Source organism: Dryobates pubescens, chromosome 8 (genome assembly GCF_014839835.1).
Source record: "Dryobates pubescens isolate bDryPub1 chromosome 8, bDryPub1.pri, whole genome shotgun sequence".
Taxonomy (NCBI): Eukaryota; Metazoa; Chordata; class Aves; order Piciformes; family Picidae; genus Dryobates; species Dryobates pubescens.
The window spans coordinates 42,372,587-42,378,243 of NC_071619.1; positions in this window are offsets into that span (position 1 = coordinate 42,372,587).

The following is a 5,657-nucleotide window of genomic DNA, read 5'->3' on the forward strand; positions in this document are numbered from 1 at the left end:
GCTGCATTTGAAACATCCTGCATCTTTTATTTCCCCCCCCCCCCCCCAATTAACTTAATTGTTAAAACTTCATCCTCTGTTCACTGGTAACATTTGCTTTATGTTTATGTTCCTTGCTTAATACAGCATCTCAAAGAAAGCAATAAGGATCTTGTTTGTAAACAGCATCATGGCAACCTAGCAGGTACTGTACTGCTCCTGTTCCATGGCTGTGAGAGAAGCAAGTTAATGTTCCTAACTTGACTAGGTCTGGAACACCTTAGTTGGAAATGCATGTTCTAGGAGCACAGCTGGATCACAGAATCAAAGAATGGTAGTGGTTGGAAGGGACCTCCCAGAGATCATCTAGTCTAGCCTCCCCGCTAGAGCAGGACCACCCAGAGTGAATCACAGAGGAACATGTCCAGGTGGGTATGGAATGACTCCATAACTCTTTGGAGACTTTCCACAGAGACTCCACAACCTCTCTGGGTAGCCTGATCCAGTGCTTTGCCACCCTCAAAGGAAAGAAGTTTTTCTTTACTGGGACTTTCTGTGTTTCAGTTTGTGCCCATTGCCCCTTGTCCTGTCACTGAACACCCCTAAGAGGAGTCTGGTTCCATCCTCCTGATACTAACACTTTAGATATTGATAAGCATTAGTGAGATTCCCCCCTCAGTCTCCTCCAGGCTAAACACCCCCAGGTCTCACAGCAGATGTTCCAGTCCCCTCATCATCTTTGTGGCTTTCCACTGGACTCTCCCCAGTAGATCCTTGGCCTTCTTGAATGGGGGAGCCCCAAACAGGATTCAGTATCCCAGATGAGGCCTCACCAGTGTAGAGCAGGCCTACTGGACACTCTCTTCTGAATGCCCCCCCAGGTTGCTGTTGGACTTCTTGGCTGTAAGGACACATTGCTGGCTGCTGGTCAACCTGTTGCCCGCCAGCACTCCCACATCCTGTTCCCCAGAGCTGCTTTCCAACAGGTCAGCCCCAACCTGTACTGATACACAGGGTTCTTCTTCCCCAGGTGCCATCCTGTCTGGCTGACATAGGGACTGACAATCTGTTCTGAGGCATGGGGAAAAGAAAAGGACCCCACAAAGTTAAGTGAATTAGTTGTAACTCCAGTGAGGCCTCAGGAATTGACTGCACAGACACAGAGAGTCGTTTAGGATTCAAATCCAGGCAAGCATGCCCAGTGGAGCACAAAACTAAAGCTGAGCTCAGGGTACATTCAAATCAAAGCCACCAAACTTACTCTTTGTTAGATATAGCAAAGTAGCAAAGTAGCCTTAGGGCCTTAGTTGACTTTCTATATTGTTCAGTTAATAACTTCCTCTGTTTTACTTAAAAACTCGTTAAAGCCACATTAAAGACTATTTAAAGTAATTGTTAGAGTGCCTTACCTACTCTGGTTTGCAACTGTTGATCATGACTTGTCAGAGCATCAGACTGGCAGGGATTATAAGGGACTTTCAGAGACCATCTAGTCAACCCCCCATGCTAAGGCAGGTTCACCTACAGCAGGTTGCACAGGAACATGTCCAGGTGGGTTTTGGAAGTCTCCAGAGAAGGAGACTCCACAACCTCTCTCTGGGCAGCCTAGTTTACTGTTCTGGCACCCTCAAAGGAAAAGCTTTTCCTTCTGTTTCAATGAAACCTCCTGTGTTCTACTTTGGGTTTGTTGCCCCTGTCCTATCACTGGGCACCACTGAAAAAAGCCCAGACCCATCTTTAACACACCTAATATAGAGTTAACCAGGTTGGAAAAGATCTTTGAGATCATCAAATCCAACCTATCACCCAACACCATCTGATCAACTAAACCATGGCACCAAGCACCCCATCCAGTCTCTTCCTAAACACCTCCAGTGATGGTGACTCCACCACCTCCCTGGGCAGCACATTCCAATGGCCAATCTCTCTTGCTGGGAAGAACTTCTTCCTAACATCCAGCCTGAACCTCCCCTGGCACAGCTTGAGACTGTGTCCTCTTGTTCTGGTGCTGAATGCCTGGGAGAAGAGACCAACCCCCACCTGGCTACAACCTCCCTTCAGGGAGTTGTAGAGAGCAAGAAGGTCTCCCCTGAGCCTCCTCTTCTCCAGGCTAAGCAACCCCAGCTCCCTCAGCCTCTCCTCACAGGGCTGTGCTCCAGACCCCTCCCCAGCCTCATTGCCCTTCTCTGGACACATTCAAGTGTCTCAACATCCTTCTTAAATTGAGGGGCCCAGAACTGGACACAGGACTCAAGGTGTGGCCTAACCAGTGCTGTGTACAGGGCACAATGACCTCCCTGCCCCTGCTGGCCACACTGTTCCTGATGCAGGCCAGGATGCCATTGGCCTTCTTGGCCACCTGGGCACACTGCTGGTTCATGTTCAGCCTATCATTGACCAGCACCCCCAGGTCCCTCTCTGCCTGGCTGCTCTCCAGCCACTCTGACCCCAGCCTGTAGCACTGCCTGGGGTTGTTGTGGCCAATGTGTAGAACCTGGCACTTGGATGTGTTCAATCTCCTGCCCTTGGACTCTGCCCATCTGCCCAGCCTGTCCAGGTCCCTCTGCAGAGCTCTCCGACCCTCTAACAGATCAACTCCTGCCCCCAGCTTGGTGTCATCTACAAACTTACTGATGATGGACTCAATGCCCTCGTCCAGATCATCAATAAAGATATTGATCTCTTGATCTCTGCTGTTTAGATAAGCATTGATAAGGTCCCCTCTCTGTCTACTCTCCAGGTCTCTCAGCCTTTCCTCGTAATTTTCTGCCAACAGCAGACTTCCTGCTTAACTGCCTGCCCTTCAGGAAGGGGCTGGAAATTCCCAACTGGTACCATAGGGCAGATGACAGTTCAAAGTGGTGAAAGAGTAGGTAACCTACTGACAAGTATCATAAGTCCAGGTTGGAGGAAGAAATTACTTGCCAGGCCTCCAACTCCCAAATCTGAGTGAGCTCAGCTAAGGTGAAGTTTGTCTGAACAGTGTTTGTTATTTTGCAAAACCCTGTAACTCCTTGTGGCTTTCTTAAGAATAAAAGTTGCTGTGGTGTAAAAAATCCAGTAGAATCCATCTTAGCTTGTGTTCTGAGTTCCATAGTATCATAGTGTCAGTCAGGGTTGGAAGGGACCACAAGGATCATCTAGTTCCAACCCCCCTGCCATGGGCAGGGACACCCCACACTAGATCAGCCTGGCCACAGCCTCATCCAGCCTGGGCTTAAACACCTCCAGGGATGGGGCCTCAACCACCTCCCTGAACAACCCATTCCAAGGCTTCACCACTCTCATGGGGAAGAACTTCCTCCTCACCTCCAGCCTGAATCTCCCCACCTCCAGCTTCATTCCATTCCCCCTAGTCCTATCACTACCTGAGAGCCTGAGCAGTCCCTCCCCAGCCTTCTTGGAGCCCCCTTCAGATCCTGGAAGGCCACAATGAGGTCACCTGGGAGCCTTCTCTTCTCCAGACTGAACAGCCCCAACCCCTTCAGTCTGTCCTCACAGGAGAGGTGCTCCAGCCCTCTGATCATCCTCGTGGCCCATCACATTGGTATTTGCTTTGCTTTCACATCAGGTATGGCAGATCCTGAACACTCATAGCCATTGTGCTCCTTTCCTTTGCTCCACTCTTCACTGCAATTTTCCTGCTTACATAAGCATAGAATCATGAAGGTTGGGAAAAAGCCTCAAAGATCAGCAAGCCCAACCACCAACCCAACACCACCATGCCCACTAAACCATGTCCCAGAGTGCCATGTCCACACATTTGTTTAAACACCCCTGTGATGGTGACTCCCATCACTTCCCTGGGCAGCCTGTTCCCAAGCTTGACCATAAGATGGAAGACTCTTATTTCAGAATCACAGAATCACCAAGGTTGGAAGAGACCTCAAAGATCATCGAGTCCAACCTGTCACCACAGACCTCATGCCTAAACCATGGCACCAAGTGCCACATCCAGTCCCCTCTTGAACCCCTCCAGGGATGGGGACTCCACCACCTCCCTATTTCTTTATATTTATTCAATTTTAGCAAGTATTTTTTATTTCTGACCCCATCCTCTTTGAATAACTTCTTTCTCCTTCTTCATTCAGTTATTTCCTTATAAGAATCTGATTCACTTATTTTCTTGATTCAGTTATTTTCTTATATAACTAAAAATCCATTTTCCATGTTGACATTACAGTACACCTACAAATACTTGAAGAGAAGTTTTTCTGTGCCTGCCTCTGTCCTTGCTCTTTACCTTGTAGCTGTTGATCCAGGTAGCTGCAAAGGGGTTTTTTTTCCCCCTTTATCACTTGGGATTCAAATTCCACAAGCACTGTGCATTTCCCTCAGAAATTCTGAGCATCTTTCACATCCCATTTCCTCACCACAACACTCCGTGGTAAAGAACCTTCTTAATTCCTTGGGATTTAATTTCTTTTGGAATAAAAACTGCATGTACAGTTTGGGCCTATTCTTATTTACCTTCACACTACAAGGTAAACACTGAGCTGCTGGAGCAGGTCCAGAGAAGGGTAACAAAGCTGGTGAAGGGTTTGGAGAACAAGTCTTGTGAGGAGCAGTTTAGGGAACTGGGGTTGTTTAGCCTGGAGAAAAGGAGGCCGAAGGAAGAGCTTCTCACTCTCTACAACTTCCTGAAAGGAGATTGTAGTGAGCTTATCCCGAGTAACAAGTGACAAGATGAGAAAAAATGGCCTCAAATTGCACCAGGGGAAGTTTAGGTTGTTTAGGTTAGATAGGAAGTTTAGGTTAGATAGGAAGTTTAGGTTAGATAGGGCCATGAGGATGAGCAGAGGGCTGGAGCACCTCTCCTATGAGGACAGACTGAAGGAGTTGGGGCTGTTCAGTCTGGAGAAGAGAAGGCTCCCAGGTGACCTCATTGTGGCCTTCCAGGATCTGAAGGGGGCTACAAGAAGGCTGGGGAGGGACTGCTCAGGATCTCAGGTAGTGATAGGACTAGGGGGAATGGAATGAAGCTGGAGGTGGGGAGATTCAGGCTGGAGGTGAGGAGGAAGTTCTTCCCCATGAGAGTGGTGAAGCCCTGGAATGGGTTGTCCAGGGAGGTGGTTGGGGCCCCATCCCTGGAGGTGTTTAAGCCCAGGCTGGATGAGGCTGTGGCCAGGCTGACCTAGTGTGGGGCGTCCCTGCCCATGGCAGGGGGGTTGGAACTAGATGATCCTTGTGGTCCCTTCCAACCCTGACTGTTTCTATGATTCTATGATTAGTGTAGTGGTGTGATGCTGTAGCCCACAGGCACCAACACAAAGCACAGCTAAACTCAGCTGGGGAAGCGAATGGAAAGCTGCATTTTACAAGCAATAATGAAATGCAGTGGATATGTACAAAACATACAGTGTTTACAGTGTCATGCAAGAACTTACAGGAAAGAACACAACACAGATCCTCCTGAGGAGGATCCCACCTTGTGTTCCTCCCAAACCTCTCTCCCCCTCCTCCCCTTTCCCCTAGTAGTTAATTAGGTGTAAAAGGAGAAAGAGAGAGAAAAGGATATTAAGGGAAATTTGTTAGCTCGAAGCAGTTGTTAAGATAGTTACTCTTATCAGTTTCATTCCAGGGCCAGCTGCATGCTCTCTGGCCAAGAAATGAAAAGTCAGAACAGAACTGAAGCTGGAGTGAGTGAGAGAACGAATGCTAGAGATATTTGCTGTGGT